The 22,914-nt window shown below is 42.2% G+C and overlaps 1 protein-coding gene across 1 annotated transcript in view; it reads left to right on the top strand.

The window, feature by feature from the left end:
- Positions 1 to 1,159: 1,159 nt before the first annotated feature.
- SLC7A14 (solute carrier family 7 member 14) overlaps positions 1,160 to 22,914 on the top strand; it is a 70,480-nt gene continuing 48,725 nt past the window's right edge. Inside the window, exon 1 of the mRNA XM_050965900.1 lies at positions 1,160 to 1,540. The gene's annotated coding sequence lies outside the window, so the exon portion shown is untranslated. The remainder of the gene's footprint in view (positions 1,541 to 22,914) is intronic.

Genomic DNA, 22,914 nt, shown 5'->3' with positions numbered 1-22,914 from the left:
CTCAGAAGCACCTGGCATTGGCCACTGTCGGAAGACAGGATACTGGGCTAGCTGGTCCTTTGGTCTGACCCAGTTTGGCCATTTTTATGTTCACCAAACACTTCCCCATGTTTGAGGTGTTCAAAATCTTGATCTGAATTGCCTACTTTTAGCCAATCTCTGGGAAGTATGTTTTATAGCCCTGACAATTTTTCAATTGCAAGTTAATTTGGAAATGTCTCTTTCTGCAGCAGGCTATGGGATTTTCTCTACCATAGTTGTCATGCCAGACCCATCACACTTTGGCAGTTATAGAAAACTGCAGTCATTACCCAGGAAATCCTCCATTGATTTCAGTGAGTGTTTACACTATATACCTGCAGGATTTAGCTCTAAGTATCTACGTATGTGGAGAAATGTATCAGACATTAGTTCTCACTGGCATTTTCAGTGGGATCGGATGCTGTCCAGAAATCTGTGATTGGTGAGGGAAATGATGAATGGCCATTTTCGTGAGAAGAGATTATACAGGGGGTACCATTTGCTTCGTGGAGGCAGTGTACAGCACTGAGCTTCACAGCCTATCACAGCATGAGCGATGACATGGTTCACTCCTGAGGTAGGAGGTCGGCTCACAGAGGGGGTTAGTAGAGAAATCTGAGGTCGGAGCATGATACAGGGACAAGTAAAACTCCTGGAGCTGTTCCCTTCTGCTCTCCTCCCAGCCCTAACGCCAGGCTTCCCCCAGGCTGATGGGGTGGGGACAGAGGCAGGATCACACCCCCTTTCAGACTCCCTCCCATTGGGTGGGAATCCACTGGGATTCCCCCCACCATCCCAGCCCCCACTGCATGGGAGGCTCAGGCAAGGACTCCCACCCCCAAGCCCCTGTAGATGGGGGGTTAAGCAGGGGACCCCATGGGAGGCTAAGGGGTGCAGGGCTGCCAATGAGGGCAGCAGCTGATCCTCCCCCTCCCCCCCCATGCCCAGGGCAGGGCCCCCGGGAACCCGTCACCCAGTGCCGCTGCTGCTGCTCCGCGGGGGCGCCCGGCTCCATCACTCCTGTGGCGGCGGCTCTGCCAGCGCCGCGCGGATCACGTGGCGGCGGCGGGGCTGGGATGGGGAGCGCTGAATAATTGAGGAGCTGCAGCGCCCGGCCTCCCCCGCCCTGCCGGCCAGCTAGAGGCAGACGGGAGCTGCCGGTGCGGTACGCGGACCAACCCAGCCCGCGGGAGTCAGACTCGGGAGCGGCTAACGCCCCTCTCCAGCCACCAGCAGCTGCTGCAGCCTCCTCCACCCCGGGCGGCGCTTGGCAAGCCTGGCCCCCTCCCCGCCGCTTGCGAGGGCAGCAGGAGCTCGGAGCTGCAAACCTTCCTCTGCCAGCCGCCGCATCTCCAGCCGAGCTCATCCTCTCCATCCTCAGGATCCTTGGGCTGCCGGTGCTGCAACGCTCACCCCAGCCGGGCTCAGCTCCTGCAGCCTCCTCCGGAGACAGCCCGGAGCTGCCAACCCTCCCCGCACCAGCTGGGCTGAGTCGAGCTCCTGCGTCCTCCTCCCGTGGGTGAGTGCTGCTGAGCCGCCGTGCATGGCCAGCTCCTTGCCGGCTCTGCTGGGGGTCCCACCTCTCCTCCCTCCGCGCCAGCTGCCCTCAGCATTGCCTGGGATTAGGATTATACTGGGGGGCGGGGAGACAGGGGATGGAAGGAGCCGGAGCCTGTTCTCCTGGGTGGAGGGGGCAGGCCGGGGGATGAGGCATCACTTCTCATGCTTTGGTAGTTAGGAGTTGCCTCTTTCACCCTCCATAAGAGGCTCAGGGGCTGTCCATGTCCCTGGAGGGGATGGTGCTGGGGTGTTTGGGGGTCCCCTCTCTTTATGCTGTTTCCTCCTTGCCCATGGGACGTTGATGGACAGTCTGATCCCTGGAGGAGCAGCCATTCACAAATGGATTTTTTTGGGGGTGTCTAGGTGTGTATGTGGGGTAGAGGTGATGAGGACAATGTTTGGGCTCTTTGCCCTCCTCTTCTGCCCCCACCTGGGTGCTCATTGACCTGGGAGGGAAACAGGGTCAGTGTGTTTGGAAGTGAGGGTACCCCCTCACTTCTCACCCCCCTTCCCCCCGTGAGAGCTGACCTAGATACTGCTATGTACTAAAGGGATGCCCAGGCCTTGCACGCCTAGAGCAGAGCAGAGCAGAAGGCTTTGAATATGAGCTTCCCTAATGCTGAGAAATGAGAATCCAGCACGAGCTGAGAAGTAATTCACCTGGGAGATGGTTTTCCTTGCCTCCCATTCACCTGCATAGCTTTTCCTAGCCTTGGCCAGAACACTAGAGAAGGGGAGGTGCTGCCTTGGTATCTACTCCTGTTACAAGCTAGGAGGAAACAAAAATGAGGAAAACCAAACTGACTTCTTAATGACGTAGCCAGACTGATTCTAGAGGAGAAATCTGTATTTTTTAAAAGTGCTAGGAGCCTGTACTGTAAAGGGAGCAGAAGACATGATGGGTTTAAGTGCGATGAGTTCAGGATTAATAGGAGACAGAGAGTGAGATAGAGCAAAGTGAAAGAATAAACACAGACTGATGAGAATTAAATAATATGTACCCAGGAAAAGCTTTCTTCTTACAGGTTCTGAGAGAGAGCACGCTCACAGGGGACTAGTGGGACCGAAGGGAGTGGGGGTGGGGGGTATAAAAGATGCAAATTGGATGAGGGAAAGAAAAAATGTAAGGAAGGAAATGAAGTGAGTGAGTAGCTGGTTGCAGATATCTGGCAGGATCAATGTGATCTCCTTTGCCATCAGACAGGTCTCTACTGTAGAAAGGAACTGGACGTCATCATCACATTAGGTGTTGTTGACGAAACACAGAACCTTAGCCAAAGGGGGCTAATTTTGCTTGTTGTGAAAGTGATTCATCCATTTCTCTAAGAGCCGGTTTTTATTGATGGGTTTAACTCTATGCGCGTCATAGCTGTGAATTCTCTCTGTCTGAGTTTACGGGTGTGTAAAATGGGAACACAATAATTACTTACCTACATTGGCGCAGTGTTATGAGGATTAGTTGATGTTTGCACAGCACTTTGAAGGGGGAAAAGGGCTATCTAAGGGCTAAGTATTATTAACAAACCCCAATGACTGAAAAAAACCAGTTCTATACAGTAGTACAGGAAGAAGCACGGGTGCTGTTCGAGGTGCTGAAATCGCCATTCTTGGATCAGCAAAAGGATCAACTAGATAGTGACAATGCAGGCATTAAAAAAACAAAACCACCACCACCACCTTGCATTAAACATTATGACTGAAGCTGGAAAAAGGCAAGGCATCAAAATTATGACTGTCACATTCTATCCCTGATCTGTGGTTGCAAAACCCATTGACATCCCTAAGAGAAGGATATGTCCCCAAATTTAGGTCTTGACCCTCTCATCAATTTTCATAACTCCCATTGACTTTAAGAGCTACAATGGTTCATATTCAAGCCTGGAGTAATTCCATGATTCCATATTATTTAGTACTCATTACCGCTTTTCAGGTGGAATTTTCAAAAGCACTTAAACCACTGCTCATAAGTCACTTTGAGCTAATCTATATGGTGGAGTAATATGCCCTGTGGGGGAGTGATTTCTAAAGCACACTAACATGTTGCACATTAATTGGTACATTAAGACCCTGGTGCACTTTAACATAGTGCTTTTTCAAGCAGTACTACTTTAAAGTGCACTAGAGAACCTTTAGCACACACTAGCAGGGTCTACATGGACCAATTAATGTGCAACACATTAGTGCCCTTTAGAAATCACACCCCTGTAGACCACATTAAATCACCGTGTAGACAAGCCCTTGGGCACTTTTGAATATCCATCCATCTTTAAGCCACTTTACAAGCAGTGGACCACATTCCCCTGCGGTTTTCATTGCCTGTTAAATGTCAGTTTACATACCCATGACTTAGTGCATCCCCACTGAGGTGGTGTCAGCAGGGCTCCTGCAGAACCCACAACAGGAATTAAAGTTGCTTCCCAAACCCTGCAGAAACTCTAAGAAGGGCAAACAGCAATAGCCCCATCTGTTTTCCCTCCAAGACAAATTAACTGCATTAATCTGGCCCATTAATGAATTAATCTTCTCAATATCCCTCAACAGTACACAAGTACATTATCATGGCAGGATATTTGTTCAATGGGCCAAAATTTGTCATTTGACACTACAAGTTGGGTTGATAAAGATAACTACACCTGGATGTGATATACTTAGACTTTTGTAAGGCATTTGACTTAGTACTGCAGGACTGTCTGATTAAAAAATGAGCATTATCAATATCAACAAAGCATACCTTAAATGGATTAAGACGTGGCTGACAGGTTTCAAAAAATAGATCTAAATTTGGAATCACTGAGTGATGGTGTTTCTAGTGGGTTTCCACAGGGATCAGTACTAGACCTAACACTTCTCAACATTTCAGCAATAGTGTGGAAAACAATGTAAAAATCACTGCTTACAGAGTTTGTGGATGACGCAAAGATTGGCAGAGAAGTAAGTAATGATAAGACTGATGCACTATTCCAGTATCCACTTCTGGTGTCCACATTTTCAAAAGGATGTTGAAAAATTTGAGAGGGTGCAAAAAAGAATGAAAAAAATTATTCCAGAGCTGGAGAAAATGCCTTATAGTGAAAGACTTAAAGAGCTCAATCTGTTTTGTTTATCAAAAAGAAGATGGAGAGGAGACTTGGTTACAGTGTATAAATATCTTCACTGAGAGAAAATACTGTGTACTAAGGGGTCTTTAATCTAGCAGAGAATGGCAGAACAAGAACCAATGGCTGGATGCTGCAGCCAGACAAAGTCAAATTAGAAATAAGGCATAAATTTTTTTTATCAGTGAGGGTGATTAACCAGTGGAACAAACTACAAAGAAAAGGAGTGGATTGTCCATCTTTGATTTCTTCATATCATGACTAGATGTCTTTCTGGGAGTTATGCTTTAGTCAAACACAATTTATTGGGGTCAATAGAGAAGTAAGTGGAAATGTAAAGGCCTATGGTATACAGGAGGCCAGATGACCTAATGGTCCTTTCTAGTCTTAAACTTTGTGAATCAATGAATCAGGCCCCAGGGTAAAAAATCCCTGCTGCGTACACACACACTCAGTTCCCTGCAGGAACTTCAGCACATACTCTGAGAAGAGAATGAATGAGAAGCCACCTCAACTTTGATTGCTTTTTTCCTTCATACTGCCTCAAGACTTAAACTTTGCCTAAAAGGAACTTTTCTTTGTACGCGTCAAAGACAAACAAATCTTACAAGCCTCTTGGGCGAACACACATTTTAAACTGATCTAAATAACTTCTTAGGCTCATCTGACCAATGTGCAAATTCATCCCTAGTCCAGCTTCATTGACTTCAGCGCACCAGGGAAGATTTTGTTTTAAAGGTGTATACACAATCTTATGTTCCTTTTTTTAAAAGCAAAGTTTATTTTGGACACTGTAGATCATAGTGGCCCGAAGTCTGTTGTGTAAATCCTGCTCACATTTCAGACTACTGACCCAAGAAACTTCTCCCCTTTTTGGATAAAAAAACTTTTCTTAATCCAGGGGTTACACATGCCCAATAAGGGCATGATCCTGCTCCTATTGAGGACAAAGGGAGTTTGGTAGTGATTTCAGTGAGAGCGGGGCCAAGCTTGAATGGCCAAATTCTTTGCTCCCTGTAAACTGGTGCAGCTCCCCTGACGTTAGTGGGTTGGCAAAGGGTCACATAGGGTTGGTCTACACGGAGGCGGGGGGGCGGTCGATCTAAAATACGCAACATCAGCTATGCTAGTTGCGTAGCTGAAGTCGAAGTATCTTAGTTCAACTTACCTGGCCATCCTCACGGCGGCAAGTCGACCACTGCAGCTCCCCCGTCGACTCCGCTTACTCCTCCTGCTGAGGTGGAGTACAGGCATCGATTCGGGGATCGATTTATTATGTCTAGATGAGACACGATAAATCAATCCTCAATAGATAGATTACTACCTGCCGATCTGGCAGGTAGTATAGACGTGGCCATAGAGTTGAATATAGCTGTAGGGCTCCATGCTAAAAATCCTTATAACATTTTAATTGAAAAGACTGCAAAAAATAGTTGATAAATAAACTAACTCAGACCCTCCCAGCCCCAACCCTGAAATATCCAAACATATCAGTCCATTGTAAAACAAATTATCTGGAAATTTTCCGTTTAAATTATTAAATATTTTCTTTAGTAATAAGAATGCAAACAAGAATCAAGCATTTCTCATTTGGGTGAGGTGATGGGATTTCTCAAGCTAAAGAGCAATTTTTGTGTCTTTCAAACTTGTTAAAGAAATTAACTCCCACACTGGATCCATCACTGTAAAGTTGAAGGCTATGTGTAGGCCTGAACCTACAATCCTTTTGTGAGTAAAGCTCTCTTTGCGAGAACCAAGGACACACAAAGGTGCAAAATCAAGAATTATGGCAATTTTTTGGCTAATTTCTGAAAATAAGATTTATAATGGAAAGCCTGGCAAAATCCTAATGATAGTAGACCAGATACTCATCTTAATTACCACAATGTAAACTCAGAGCAACTCCCCTGAAATAATTGGAGCTACTCACAAGAACATAAGAACGGCCGTACCGGGTCAGACTACAGGTCCATCTAGCCCAGTACTCCTGTCTACCAACAGTGGCCAATGCCAGGTGCCCCAGAGGGAGTGAATCTAACAGGCAATGATCAAGTGATCTCTCTCCTGCCATCCATCTCCATCCTCTGACAAACAGAGGCTAGAGACACCATTCCTTACCCATCCTGGCTAACAGCCATTTATGGACTTAGCCACCATGAATTTATCCAGTTCCCTTTTAAACACTGTTATAGTCCTAGCCTTCACAACCTCTTCAGGTAAGGAGTTCCACAAGTTGACTGTGCGCTGCGTGAAGAACTTCCTTTTATTTGTTTTAAACCTGCTGCCTATTAATTTCATTTGGTGACCCCTAGTTCTTGTATTATGGGAATAAGTAAATAACTTTTCCTTATCCACTTTCTCCACATCACTTATGATTTTCAGATCCCCCCTTAGTCTCCTCTTTTCCAAGCTGAAGAGTCCTAGCCTCTTTAATCTTTCCTCATATGAGACCTTCTCCAAACCTCTAATCATTTTAGTTGCCCTTTTCTGAACCTTTTCTAGTGCCAGTATATCCTGCTTGAGATGAAGAGACCATATCTGTACGCAGTATTCAAGATCTGGGCGTACCATCGATTTATATATATGCCTGGTATAAATGAGAGCAGATTCTGACCTAGTGTCACAAAAAGACGAGATTCATTGAATATTATTCACTCAAGCAGTGAGATACAGCTGAGTTATGAATGTTAATTGAGAACAATGTTGCTAGTATTCAGGAAATGTTTTCATGACATGTTTGGTTCCCGCATCTCACTATTAACCACAACTCTGGGCAATATGGTTATTGAGCAAGATCTCAACACAGGCTGTGAGCCCTGCTAATGCTGACACTTCTTCTCTATTCTATATTGGCTCGACTGGAATATTGTTACTAGATCATTGTTTTTCCCTGCAATAAAACCATCAAAGTGAAGCCCAGGCATTTATAGAAAATAAACAGTGAGATGGAGCCGTGCAGGAGACCAACATTCAGCCACGTGATTCTATTGTTTTATTATCATTCTGCGTTACTTTTTTATCAATAATTTACTGAAAGATATAATACCATAAATTAACTCTACCTGGCAGATGAACAAAAGAACAGCTTTTACGGCACTATTTTTCAAACACCGCATTCTAATTCATGAGCCTTTCTAAAATTACAGGGCCAAGTAGTTTGTTCTTAGCAGGGAAGTAGTTTATTGCTGAATAAAACAGTTATTGCTATTATGTTACAGGCATGTAGGGGGGATTTAGTTGCTGAATCTTTCATGCAAGTGTTTTTCAAAATGAGTAACTGACCCATAAATAAGCTCAGTAGAGCAGAGCAGGTATATGGAGCGCCAAGACTGATTCTTTAAGGCAGGGGTAGGCAACCTATGGCATGCGAAGGCGGCATGAGAGCTAATTTTCAGTGGCACTCACACTGCCTGGGTCCTGGCCACTGGTCCGGGGGGCTCTGCATTTTATTTGAATTTTAAATGAAGTTTCTTAAACATTTAAAAAACCTTATTTATGTTACATACAACAACAGTTTAGTTATTTATTATAGATTTATAGAAAGAGACTGTCTAAAAATGTTGACGTATTACTGGCACACAAAACCTTAAATTAGAGTAAATAAATGAAGACTCGGCAACCTTTCAGGAGCGGTGTGCCGAGCCCTGCTTTAAGGGAACATCACTGATCTTAAAATGCAAAGATAACTCTGTGGCATTCTGAATTTGAATAAAATATTAAATTGAAAGCAAAGCTAAATCCTGCTGTCCTTAATGGAGTCAAAATTTCTACTAGATTCAAAAGGATTATTGCCAGAGTAAAGACTGCAAAATTATCCCTATGTGTATTAAATTTGCTCAGGTAGTGAGTAATGGGGTATATAAAGCCTCTTATTTCGAGGTTACCAGTTTGAATACAGCCTGTTCTGGCAGTGACTGCAATGTGTTGCCATGTTTAGTGGCCAATATGAAATAAACTGACGGTCTCCATCCTGTTCCCAGTGCCCTATCACCATCTCTTAGGCACTAATCAGCAGTCTTGTTGGCCGGGATTTGGATCATGGTTCAGCACAGCTCTTTAGACTATTATGGAATCATAGAACTGGGAGGGACCTCGAGAGGCTATCTAGTCCAGTCCCCTGCACTCAAGACTATGTATTATCTAGACCATCTCTGACAGGTGTTTGTCCAACCTGCTCTTAAAAATCCCCAATGATGGAGATTCCACAACCTCTGTAGGCAATTTATTCCAGTGCTTAACCACCCTGATGTCCAACCTAAACTGCCCTTGCTGCAATTTAAGCCCATTGCTTCTATTCCGTAATGACCGCAATAGCTATTATGCGCAACTTCCCCATGTGGACAAGCCCTTATATTTGACCTTCTGCCTCAGTTTCAGAGTCAGCTCATTACTGTATGATGGGATTGAGATAATCAGAGATAATTCAGCTGTCATATGATACTATGGACTTCAGTTCACTTTGTTCACTGAAGTCCTGTTTGTTAAAGAGCCTGCTAAGTACTAGTTCTTACAACATCAGTCCAAGAAATCTCTCATACAATATTGCCAATGGGTAATTCAGATGATGCCTTCCTTGTTCATTAATCAGTTCAGCTGCTGAATTTCCTGCTGCTGTAAAAGGTGCAGCTCCTTTGACTTCAGTAGTTTTCCCTATTTGCATCAGCAGTGAATTTAGCCCTAAAACTTTAGAAGTAGACGCTGTTCAGACAGAGACAGACAACCAGTTACTACTGAGTAAGGTATTTACAGTACCTAGGCCATTCTTCTGCTCCCATTAAAGTCAGTGCATGTTTTGTCATTGATTGTCTCAGACAGACACACAATGATTAATAACTGTGCCTGTAACTGCTGAATCCCATAACAGCAGAATAGATGGCTAGTGCAAAAAGCGGTCAAGCAAACATTTATTCAACGTTTTGTGTATCACTGGACATTCGTTTCAAAACCCCATATGGAATTTCAGTGAAGATTTTGTATGTCTTAAAGAAACATACAATTTGGGGTTGAGTTTAGCCCAATTTTTAAGCTGTGTAAAAATAAACTTTACACCAATGAAAATGCTTCCATGATTTTTTTAAAAATTCAAATAGAAACACACACATACCCCTCAATCTCTCCCAGCAGTGTTTGCAAACATCTCAGTGCATGAAAGTGAAGTTAATTAGAAACAAAAGTGAAACCGGGTCATCTAATTGAGTTGTCAGAGTTGAATGAAATGCAAAAGGAAACAAAGTCTGAATGAAAAGTAACATAGCTGTCTGAAGCTCTTATAGTTAGAAATTTTTTTCCTAAAATTTAATCTAAATCTACTATGCTGTAGTTTGAACCCATTGCCTCTTATCCTGCCCTCTGTGGCAAGATTCTTTCAGCTTTAATAGAACAAGGAAGGGGTTTTGGTAATACAAGCAAGGAAGTGAAATATGGAGAGCGGTGAAGGCCATGAGATCTTCAGTTTTGAACAACCAATTACATAATCGTATATGTAATAACATATAACAGGGAAACATGAGATAACAGACCACGGGAATTTTGTAAGTTCATTTGGCTGAAAGTTCCACCAGAAGCAAGAACCTTTATAAGTCATATTTCAGCAGCAATATTCTTTATCATACTTAGAGCTATAGATGGTCCTCTTTCACACATAGAACTCTGCCTGGGGGTTGCTTGCATGGTTTCAAGAAAATAATATTGCTCCTACTTTTTGTGGTATTGTCTTTTGACCAACAATGCTATTATAGAAACATCCTAGACATCCTAGTCTTAGATATGCAGTCCAACATCCTAGTCTTAAATATGCATTCATAATTAATTTACTGGGAGATGTCACAACACACTCATGCTACTGCCTGAGTGTTACTCATGCTACATACTACGTAGGTATCCATCCCTTAACTTATGAAGATAAATGACTAAAACACAGACAATGTACTATCAGTCATCATCTTTGGCCAACTCCTGTTCACAGTATTCATGTGAATAGTTACATTGAAACCACTGACACTAGGTGAGAGGGCAAGAAGGATTTGGCTAAGCCTGCAGACATATAATACAAGCTCTTGGACCCAATCGTCCTTCCATTCTTCTAGTGGGAGGTTTGCTATTCAGAGTATGTCTACACTACAAGCTGGAGGTGTGCCTGCAGCACACTCTATGCAATACTGAAGGGTCACTCAGCCAGGACACGAGTTCTCAGGCCACTTAATGAAAATCTCCACTGACGTAGGTCATTTTCATTAAATGAGTCTAAGACAGCAGCCACAACCTTCCATCTCAACAATCACCTGGCCAATTAACCCCTTACAGTCTGTGTTGAGGATCCTCCTGTTCTTTTCCAGCCAGCTTTCACTTATTTAAGAATCAAACTTTATTGCAGTCTAACATAACTGTCCCATCTAGAACACTTAAAGAAAAAGATCACCTCTTGGATTGCCTTTGTTCAGAAGCAAGCGGGAACCTCCTGGGGAACAGTGGCAGATGTTTTGGAAACCTCAGTCCTAGGACACGTATTCACTCCAGAAGAATGTTGTGCCGTACTTTGGGAAGAAGTCAGCATATGCATCTCATTGATTCAGAGCTAGATACTACCACCTGTATCATTAGAGGTGGCCTTAGCCACACACTAACGTCTAATTGATACGTATTGGCTCATATAGCTCCCTCAAAACTTCACTGAGATGCCATCACCCTTAAAACTGCATAGAGAGCTATGACAGATGAAAACTACCTGCTGCACACAAGGCTGACAATGGTTCCAGTAGGCACAAATAAGCAATGTACACATCCTGTAAGAAGATCTGCTTGCTTCCAGAAGAAAACTCTTACACCTACAGTTCCTGCTGACTTGCCATGACTAGTGTTGTGATGTCCCTTTGCGGTGGCTGTTCATATACTCATGTCCAGTTCTGCTGGCCCAATGGCAATTTCAGATGAAAAATGGCATATCAGGGCCAACAGCCATGTCCGTGCAGAATGGCAGAATAGAAATAGAGACAGGCTTGCTCTTTCTTGTATGAAATGCATAACCATCAGTAATATAGCATGTATTATATGGTTGCTTTAGAGAAATTAATAGGCTATATATGAAAAAAAAGTGCATTTTCCTATTATGTTTTCAGGAATTTCCTTTCATCAGCCATCTCTTGCATTACTTAGTTGATTAGCAAAAGCATGGAAATAGGGCAGCAAGGCATAATCAATTACAGTTGTATAACCGATGATAGAACATGATAACCAATTAATCAAGCCCCACGCGTGCACAAAAAAAGACTAATGCATTTGAAAACTGAAAGAACAGAAACACTTTTGAAAGGCTAATGTGTTCACAGTTTGAGAAGATTCAGATCATTTACTGAGCAGAGGGGACTTAACAGAGATGGTGAAAAGCTACTGGAAAGTGGGAGCCTTTGTCAAGCAAGAAAGAAAACAAAATACTTAACCTCAAGAAAAGAGAGTCACAGTTTTTTTAAACAAAAATTTTCGGAGTATTGCATGGGGCTTAAACAGGACATGGTGAGTTTTCAAAATAACTGGTTTCTTTCAATTTTTAGATGATTGAATCTTTCTGTTGAATAGTCATATTTCAACAGCCTGCCAACACTACTATAATGTCTTCAACTCTTGGAGCACAAATTGCTTTCTCCAGATATCACGTGTACTGTAAGCCGTGATCTCACGATGACGAATTTCGGGTAATACAGGCCACTGTGGGTTTTGAACTGGTGACCTAGAGATGAAAGGGCTGCAATCTGAAGCAGCTACAATCTGAAGCAGCTCCACTCCTTTCCTTTTTGCAAATAATTTTTTAGTGTGTTCTGAAACTGACATGATTATCTTTGTTAAACAGCAACAACTTCAGCTGTTCTAGCATCTTCATCCTTATCCCACAAACTTTTATTCCTGCCTGAGGCCCGTACTCTCACAAGAAGTCCCATGGAAGCTAATGAAACTACATATGGGAGTAAGGACTATTTGCAGAAGTTATAGTTTGCACACCAATGATAAAGAGTCAGGGGGAAGCAAAAACAAAAGCTGCCAGAGGTAAACATCACTAAGGTAAAGGAGAATGGTATTTTTCCCTTTCACTAATTGCAGACAACTCCTGAATGCAAGGAGCAGGTTTGCATGTGCTTTTTCCACGTATCACCATTGTGGGGTTATTCAGGATGGAATAATCCACAACAAGTCAACCTTTCCCTTGAATAATGCTGCCTGTCTCCAGCATTCTCGGTCTTCTGGAGCTTATATAGCCCAGAAGGCCATAGATACAGAGTATTGCCAACCCAGTTGTTCAAAACTCATGAGTCAGGCGCCCCAAATCATGAGATTGGCTTAAAATAAAGGAGCTTTTTAAAGATAATACATTTGGAATACTTTTTATTTGCCTTCTGGGTTGAGGCTTTTGGATGAAGGTGAGTCACATTTTCAAGCTTCTCACAACCACAAGAACTAAAATCTCACTTTTTAAAAAAACAGAAAGCTGAGATTATTCACACAATCACATGACTCCAGGAGCTGGGGCTTTAAGAAATGGACCAAATATTACAAGGCTCATGAAAAAGCACTCATAAATCACAAGAGTTGGCAACACTGGGTATTTTGTATTATATCAGGCCATAACTGCGGGCTATTAATTTCAATAAAGCTACTCAAAGAGTGAGGTCAGCATAAGAAGCTGGGTGGGGGGAGATGACTAGTCATATAGACCAGATTCTAAGAGATGCTGTGCACTTGCAGATCTTATTCATTTCAATGGGAATTGTAGGTATTTGGTCCCTCTTGATATCAGACTTGTGTTTTAAATGCTGATCATTACTTTTCTTGTTTGGAAGGTGTAATGTCAAAGTGTCATGCCAGTTCTTTCCTGAACAAGATAAACTGTGTTGTTGCCACTGAAATTCGCTATATCCAGGAAAGAAATAAGCTGTCATTATGATGTATCAGCCAGCACTGCCAATACAGACTTTGTAAAAGTAGAAATCCACCCCATGTAATTAGAATGCTTCACACATTAATAAACAAACTTTTGTGAATTATGTCAAATGAAACAACTCTCATGATTAGTCTCAAATAAACTGTAATGGTTTTCATTTGAAGATGAGGAGAAACAAAAGGATCTGCAAAGAAAAGACCAGCAAAGTAATTATAAAGCCTTCATGCTGCATATTATTAAAGGAAATACTTATTTTTTAAAAAATGAACACTTATGTCCAAGTAATTATTTCTTATTATTAAAATGATTGGATCAGTGCTACCAAATGGTAGCCTGACCACCATGGCCTAGTGAGATGTGTTATATAAAATTAGCTCTCACCAAGACAATAATTACTAAAAGTATAACCTGACAAATAGCAAAAGGCCCACAGTTCCAAACACACAAAGCTCTAGCTACTCATTCCTAATTAACACTAATGGCAATTGTGCCACTAAAATCGTACACACGTTTAATTGAAAACAGATCGCTTACTATGAAGATACTTCATATGAGAAAATCTTACACATTGATTTTTTTCAGATGTCTCTGCATTACAGGGTACAGAATCTCTAATGCCCCAAGTAGAGCTGGCGAGTTCAAAGTGTAAACCTATCGTCTGAGTCTAGTGCCTCAGAATTTGGGTGACTCACATATGATAACTTAAACTCTGAAAATCCCATGTCTTTAACACGTAGAGCCAGATTTTTAAAGGAAATCAATGGGAGTTAGGTGTCTAAATACCTTTAAAAATCTTGCCATTAACACTTTCTGAAAATCAGGCCCCTTTAAGGTATCTCACATTGGGCACCAAACTTGAGGTACTCAAAATCACTAGCTCTTTTGAAAATCTTGACTAGTTCATTTAAATATTATTCTTTTTATAACCCCTAACCACAGAGAAGTATAGGGCTGCAGTATTTGACAGTTGTCAATGATAGTAATGTTTACATGTGGAATACAAATTCACTCAACTGTGGCAAATGAAAATTGGAAAGTATAAAAAATTGTTATAATTATTTCCTAAATAGAGTGTAGTATAAGTGGTAAAGCCTTACAGTGTTTGATATGGTATTGAGATGCTTCAACCTCCTCTGTAAACACTAGCTAATTAATCCTAACTGCACTCCCTGCAAGATAACAATTGTCTCCATTGTACAGATGGCAAAATTGAGGCTGAAAGGTTAAGTGACTTGCCTATGATCAAAGAGGGACTCTGTATCAGAGGTAGCACTGAGAAGTTCCTGGTTCCCAATTCTAAACTCAAACCATTATTCTAGTGCTATTTTATGTATGTTCATTAGCAGTACTATTACTCTTTTAAGGCTTTTATTTTGCAATCTCAGACACCAATGGCATATTGGACTTTTTTAACAAATATGTATATTGACTATCATTGTATCTGTCATTCGGATTCCTTTTTTGTCACTAAATATTCTGTTGCAAATTCAAATGGAATGTTTTAAGCATACTGCATTTCTTAGAACGTATTCAGTCTTCAGACAATCTTTTAAGTCTATCTTAAATACACTATGCATGGTTGTGCACCGCTCTACGTTTTGTGTAGTTATTTATACTTGTGCAAAGGGGGTGTGAACCCCGGTGTAAAATGCAATCAAATCAGAATTTTAAACAAGATTTCCACAAGTGTAAATGACTATACAGTGCTCAGGGTAATAGAGAATCTGGTGCTTAGAGTTATATGGGATGTGTTTTGCTGGGAGGTAAAGATACTATTTGAATGAGCATCACAGAAATGCTTCTAATAAAATGTCAATTTATATTATTGGGCAGATGTAGTAAGAGCTATTAGTTACTGATACCTCAGAATACATCAGGCACGTTAGGATAGAATAAAGTAGCAAATTGTCCGTCAGCCCAATTCTGAGAGCTGCTTTTTCTTAAGTGTCAGCAGTGGTTAATATAGATGAGCTGGAGAATGTGCCATTGGCTCTTTGTCAGAGTTGTCTGTGCAGATACCACCTTATGCCAATATTCATGCCTATGATGTTCTACTCAGGACACCAGAACTGAGAGCCACTGTGGATAGGAGAGTTTGCCTGGAGATTAGATTGTCAGTCAACTCCTTGCCACCCAACCTCACCTGCAAACTCCTTGAGATTCTGCCAGTCTTTACCTTGCCTTCAAGGCAATGGTCAGTGAACCCCAGTTCCCCAGAGACATCTCTCTGTAGTGTCCAGTCCCTCTCACAGAAATTGTTACGTTTGCTGCCTCCAAAGATACAGTGTGCATATACCAGCCTGTTAGGTTAGCTGCAGCCTCACATGAAACTTCAACAAAGCAGCACTTAGTTTATAATAAAACTAAGAAAAAGTTTATGAATTAAGAACAGAGATTTAAGTGATACTAAGCAAGAGGAGGAAAAAAGACAGGTATGGTTACATACAAAAAATAAAACATACTTTCTGGTGTCTAAAGCTTAACAGATTACAATCCTGGCCTCAAGCAATTTCTAACCTATAATCAGTTCCCAGACTTCAGCCCACATGGTTGAAGGATCCAACTTTCACTGCTTCCAAGAGCCCTGGCCTCTTCCGTCAGAATGTCACAATGCCTACCCTCTTTCTGACATGGTATTTTTATTATAGCAATAATGCAAACTATTGTAAAGGACCAATGTAGGCTGGACAAATTGTTTGTGACTTGGGCAGCATCTAATTGCATGAAAGGTTAAACCAGCAATCGATGTAGGTACTTAATGGCCTTCACCACCAAACACCTTACGAAAAATGCCAGTTTTAATCTCGGACATTCTAATTAGTTGCCCAAATTCCCCATTCTAGTGCTCATTTTAGTACTGAGGTGTCTGAAACTGCTTTTTTTTTAATCTGCCTTAATTGGTTAACCCAGCTTCCTTCAAATGGAATAGTGATTAACCCAGGCAACCCGCTGGTGGGGCGTGGAGAGAAAAGTAAGCGACAGAGAGAGAGAGAGAGAGAAAAGAATCTGCTAAAGTTAACAATTCATGCATGTTATTTTGACTACTAATGGAATACAGTACAGATTTTGAATACTCCTGAGTTCTATTTCTGGTTCTGTTGCTGACTTGCCTTGTGACTCTGGTCATGTCACTGAGCCCCTCGGTGCCTCAGTTTCAACGTCTGTAAATGGGAATAATACTCATCCACCTTATAGTGGCATTAACATTGGTAAAACACAAAGGTACTGAAATGAAAGGTGCTATAGAAACACAAAGTGTTATTAAATCCCCCAAAATTTCATTTTACTATTAACAAAAAAAAAAGATTTAGTTGATGGAGAACAAAACTTGACTGAGCTTAAAATAAATCACTAGCTCGATTTCAACCAAAATTTGTATTTTAAAAACAAACAACAACTCCACTCAGGCTGAGAATTTATATGTCAAAATTCAGCCCCACGTCAATGTTTAGCACTCAGGGCCAGTTCCTGAAACTGGAACTGTATGAGTGGAGCCCTGCACCTGCCTGGAGCCCCACTGATTTCAAGGATATGTCCTTGGGTGATAAATCCCTTAATTCAGTGGTTTTCAACCTTTTCCCCATTTGTGGTCCCCTAAAATATTTCAAATAGAGATGTGGGCCCCTTTGGAAATCTTAGACGTAGTCCGCAGACCCAAAGGGGTCTGTGGACCACATGTTGAAAACCACTGCCTTAATTTAACAGAAAGGTTTATAATGGAAACAATGACACTACTTTTATTGTTGTATCACAGCGAGGCACTGACATAGTAAAAAAACCAAACATATTAAACCCCAAATCAGATTACATTTAAAAGGTAGGTAAAAAGGGAAAATACTAGCTTGATGAGCATCTTCACCAGAAGCATTCCACCTTATCTACAGTGGCTCATAACTGCTGTCAGACTCACTTAATTCTATTGTAGGCAAACTGAATTGTATTACTGACGTCATTACTTTCCCTGCTTTAGGAGATGTATTAAAGTCAATAGCTTCTATTCATTCAAACCAGCCTGCATCACAATCAGCAAGCTAATAATTAATGAAGAGGAGAGAAGCCTAGCTGGTGCATTTCTTCCTCTCTGTTTCTCTTGTCTTTCATCTCAGGTTTGAGTTGTGCTTTCAGCAAGCAGTCTGTAGTCCATTCGAGTCTGGTTTAACTTTCAAGCTCGCATTTTAAAGACATGGTACTACATTTTTTGTGCAGTCAATGGTCCACAAAAAAAAAAAAAAGAATACCAGATAACGTTGTAAGGGACATCCATGAGAGCAAAACATTCTTCAAGGGAAAAATAAAGCCCTTATTAATATTTATATTATAGTAGCACCCAAAACGTGCTAGGCACCTAGACAAGCAGACAGGCAGTACAATGCTAAAGGAAAGGTCTTGTCCTAAAGAGCTTACAATCGAAAGAGACCAAGGGTGGTGTAGTGTTGCAACATACAAGCAAAGGGATCGGGGTAATACCTCTCAGCAGTTCCATTTTTGCAATCCTGCCAGGTGCTAAGGGGCTGTCCTTAAATTTCATAATATATTAGGGGTGGGTGGGTCCTCCATTACTTACATTTGACAAGGGGGTAGGTCTTGAAAAATCACCAAAAAATGTGTTATGTAATTTATGGACAGCCCCTAGCCAGTGTCAACTCCCAGCTAAGCCCAGGGAGAAGGTTTGAGGTGAACTTTGTTATTTTAGTGTTAATCTCTGTTAATAAAACTAGGGTCCAGGAAAAGGGCAAGGTTGAATTCAACAGACTGTGTAGGCTATGTCTGAGAGCAGGTTGGGAAAAGCATCGGCCTTGCTCCTATAGTCCTAAAGCAGGCAAAACGCCCATTGGCAGGAGCGAGTGTTTTCCCCGTGTCAGGATGTTAGGGGCACACCCAGAGTCTGTGATTATCGACTCCAGCTAATTCCATTTGCTGTGTTCTGATGCGCCTCATTTCAGGGCTAGTGCTTTCGTAGCAACTGGGGTCCATTGTGTCTTAATGCTGCACCATCTGCTTCATCCAAATGCGGTCAGCTGCTGCTAGCACCAGAGATCAACATAGCCCCAAGATACTGACATGGTGTTTTGTGCAAATTCTTCAGAGCTGCCTTTCTGAATTTTTTAGATTAGTTTTGCAAACCCCCACACATGACAAAATGGCATTTGTTTAAAACATATCTTGGTGCAGAGCACATCTCTCTCTGATGCTAGGTAGTCTGAAGATTACAGGTAATATTTGTGGCATAGCTGTCTCTTTAAAAAAGCACTCAGTGTGTGGGGTGATTATCGCACTACAGTGTAGTGTAATTAAGATTTTTATAATTACTTTTGTAATAACATGATTGATAGTGCAAAACCAGGGGAAATCCAACCTGTTTTATCTTAAGGAGAGCCCCTGGTTGGCTCTCTGCTAGGATTAGTGGGGAAATCGCAATAGGAGTTGTCATTTTTAGTTTATCATCCGTGGGTTTCTTTTTGGTGCTTTGTTTTTGCATCCCTGATACTTTTCACTTAAAAAAACAACAACAAAATGTCCTCTTAAAGCCCCTTTACTTCAGTGCCTGTTGTGACTGGAACTAATGGGAATCATTAACCAGACAAACCTTGTCTGCACTATTCTTTTTCCCCCTTAAAATCTCCCCTTGTTGCAGCTCCATTGATGTTAATAACAAAAGAAGCGCTAGTATGGATGGGCGGTGGCTGTAGTTGTGGCATTTAAACCTGCTGAGGGGAGGCTTAGATGGCCTGGTCTATACTAGTGCTTCCACCTATGCTACCGCTGGTGGCGCTGCACCAATACTAGTGCAACAGTGGAAGAGTTTAAGTAAAATATCAGCAGAGACCCAGCCTTAAAGAGCTCTCATCAGTCTCTTGCTATTAGCCAGCAGCGAGGCACTGAAGACTCTCTCAGTTGCCTCATATTTATAGACCACCAGACCAGATGGTAACTTGAAAATATCGGGACCACCGCAGCCCTCAGGGGGAGCGCCTTCTGTGGCAATTCGGCGGAGGGTCCTTCAGTCACCGACGGTCTTCGGTGGCATTTCAGCAGCAGGTAATAAATCTTGCCACCAAAGACCCGGACAGGTGAGTGTTTTAAAAACCCCAGGCTCCCCTCGCCCTGCCCCAATCTTTACATTGACCTATTAACACATGTTAAAACTGCAAGCTGCCTAGGATTTTACCTCATGAGAGTTATCAAGGTGGTGAGAAAACCACCCTTTTTCCTAGTGTGGACATACCCTGGGAAGAAGCCCAGAACAAAAGAAATAGAGCCCCAGGCTTCATTATCTTTCCTGGGAATCTCCAAAGGGCCAGATGGAGAATATGCATCCCTGCCCCAACCCCTTCATCTCTGCCCTCAACTCATCCCCACCTCATCCCACAGGGCAGATCCCAGAGCACTCTCCGTGTGGTTTGCAGAGGAAGAGAGTGGTAGAGGGGACGGTGTCTTGGAGGTAACTGAGCCCCACTTCTGCACAAGATGGGGAGGAGAGATGTGCAGAGGATTCCTTCCATTCATGGAAGCGACAGGGAGGAAAATAAACCCACCTTCTAACATTACTCAGGCAAACTCAAAATTGGCTTCAGTGTAAAAAACTTGAGTAAGGCTCCTATGATTTGGCCTTTTGATGTTTTTATTGCTGTTGAGTTTCTTTTTAGACTCATTCTGTACCAGTTCCTTTGAAACTGTTCGTTACACAGGATCAGACTGACTCCCCTCCCATAAGCAAAATGCATGGGGCCGGGCCAGGGCCATGGAAAGAGGAAGACTCCAAGTTTCAGCTCCTGGCATGGTCCTTAAAGCATCCTCTCTGGTGGGAGAGGTTTGAGGCTGCAGGTTTTGGTGGCTTCTCCACGTCCCAACCCTGAATGTAAGGGATCTATGAGGAAGGAAAATCCCTTCCATGCTGTAACAAGAGACCCCAGGCAGGGATGGCTGCTGCTGCCTCCTCTGCTCATTGGCATTACAGTCCCTTTCAGCAGACTGCTACCATTGGATGGGTCACTTTGACCCTGGGCAATACCAGCTCCAGAAGGGACCTAATGGGAGGTTCTACGGCTCTCACCTGATTTTCATGCACAAATACAGGGGGCCTTCAAAAAGAGCAGCCTCCCCTGAAACACCCCATACTCCTTCACCCCATCCTCTGAACTGTCAGGAATTCTGTCTGCACAGAGCTCCAAGGGAGGCATGTTGCCATGGGGCAAAGGTGGGAGTGGTGCTGTGAAAGCAGCAACTCCCTTCTGCCAGAGAGGGGCAGACCTATATGTAAAGGGGGTCCACAGGGGCACAATCCACCCCATTGATAAGATTAAAAGGACAGATAAGACAGTGAATGAGGTTATCAATGAGATTTGCATTATGAATAATTCAGCAAATGTATCCATGAGGTAAAGAAGATTTGTGCCTGTAAATTCCTAGACCGATAGTTCTGATTTGATTGCTGTTTTAGTCAATTTACCCTAATGAAGAAGAGTGTTGCAGTACAAACACCACTTGCTAATAAGCGTGTGGTTGCAGCAGTAAATGTTAGCTCATAAGAATGCAGACTGGAAGAATTGACTCAGACTGGTTGGCAATGCAGACATTCTGCTTAATGGCGTATGGCTTGGCAATCCAGTTAGAACTCACCGAATGAGAGTTTGCTTTCTCCTGCAAGTTATTGGTGTTGACACTGAAACAGGCTCTCCTGAGCTTTCAGGTTTTATAATTAAAAGAGAGGATGATAGCCAGGAGTAAAATCCTGCCATCTGAGCATCTTTCTTATTGGTTCTGGATGAAGAGAAGTCTCTTAAGACCTGCAGCTTTATATACCCAAGATATGTCGTATGCTGATCTGCCTTATTTGGAGGTAGGGGATTCTGCTAGTCAGAAATGATCAAAGCACAACACAGAGCAAAGCAAACCTTCCCAGACTATCTGTTATTTTAAATGTGTATAGCAGGCTATAAGAAATTAGTGGGGCAGAGCAGAAATGAGCTATTTGTCACTGCTTCATATAGTGTTTTACGTCCATGAGATTTTTTTTCTAGGCTTTCAAGTGGGACAAAGGGAAGCTTTTAAGTCTGCAAAGAAACAATGTACTGATATAGTTTAATTAAAGTGCTTATCTGAAACGCTTCCAGATGTTTCAATATCATAACTGCAGTTATCAAAAGTTAGTCTCAAAGTACTGAAATGCACTTTCTTCCTTAATGATTCTTAAAAGGATTATAAAAAAACCTGATGTTGCATAGAACTTCATGGCTGATACTTAGTAATAGCAATGAAAGAATTTAGGAGAATCTCTATTAGCTGAAATCACTATGGGGCCTATGAAACACAGTGGGGAAGTTCTGATTCCACCCAGGAAAAGCCAGGGGTAGACATACAAACACAACATAGATACACTAGATAGTTAATTACAGTGTCTGTATATTATATCACTTGAATATAATTTTATCAGGACTTTCATTATAGTAACAACAGAAAACACTTACTGGACAAGATCATTGTCTCCACCTAGGAGATCACTGCAACATTAGTATGTAACAAATTTCTTTGGAATTCTCTTTGACATAGGTTGAGTATGAAAGGGACTACCTACAGCCATATTCAATCACAGCCCCCTTTAAATTTTCAGCCACGGAAGGACCTGCCCCTAACATTAGCAGCATGCTCACTATGTCTCCAGGGACATTCCCAAGAACCCATTTGCAATATACGGTGCCTGGGATGGGGTCTGTGATTCTGTCCAGCCCAAACAAGGAGGCATTTTGTGTCAGTTAGAAAGGGGATTCTTGCACCTTGGAATGAAGAGCAGCCTATGCAGCTGCACTTCACAGCTTAGGGGCTTTGAGTAGCCCAAACAGATACATTCAGAAATGTTAAGGCCAGAAGGGAACATTAGATCATCTGACCTCCTGTATAAGACACGCCACATAATTTCACCCAGTTATCTCTGTATTGAGCCCTATAATCTGTGTTTGACTAAAATATTTCTTCCAGAGAGGCATCCAGTCTTGATCTGAAAACATCAAGGGATGAAGAAATCACCACTTTGCTTGGTACTTCATTCCAATGGTTAATCACCCTCACCATTAAAAATGTGTGCCTTGTTTCCAGTTTGAATTTGTCTGGCTTTAACTTCCAGCCACTAGTTCTTGTTTGTGCCTTTCTTTCTTTTCTTTCTATCCCCTAAAGGTGAAGGGACTTTATACTGTGGTCAAGTCACCCCTCCATCTTTTTTTGATTACCTCCCCAGATTGAACTCTCATGGTGCAGTATTTTTTCCAGCCCTCAGATCTTTTATGTGGCTCTTCTCTTCACCCTCTCCAATTT

The sequence above is a fragment of the Gopherus flavomarginatus genome, chromosome 8 (assembly GCF_025201925.1).
Source record: "Gopherus flavomarginatus isolate rGopFla2 chromosome 8, rGopFla2.mat.asm, whole genome shotgun sequence".
NCBI lineage: Eukaryota > Metazoa > Chordata > Testudines > Testudinidae > Gopherus > Gopherus flavomarginatus.
Note: the sequence above shows the minus strand (reverse complement) of the source record. Positions and strands in the feature narration are given on the sequence as shown.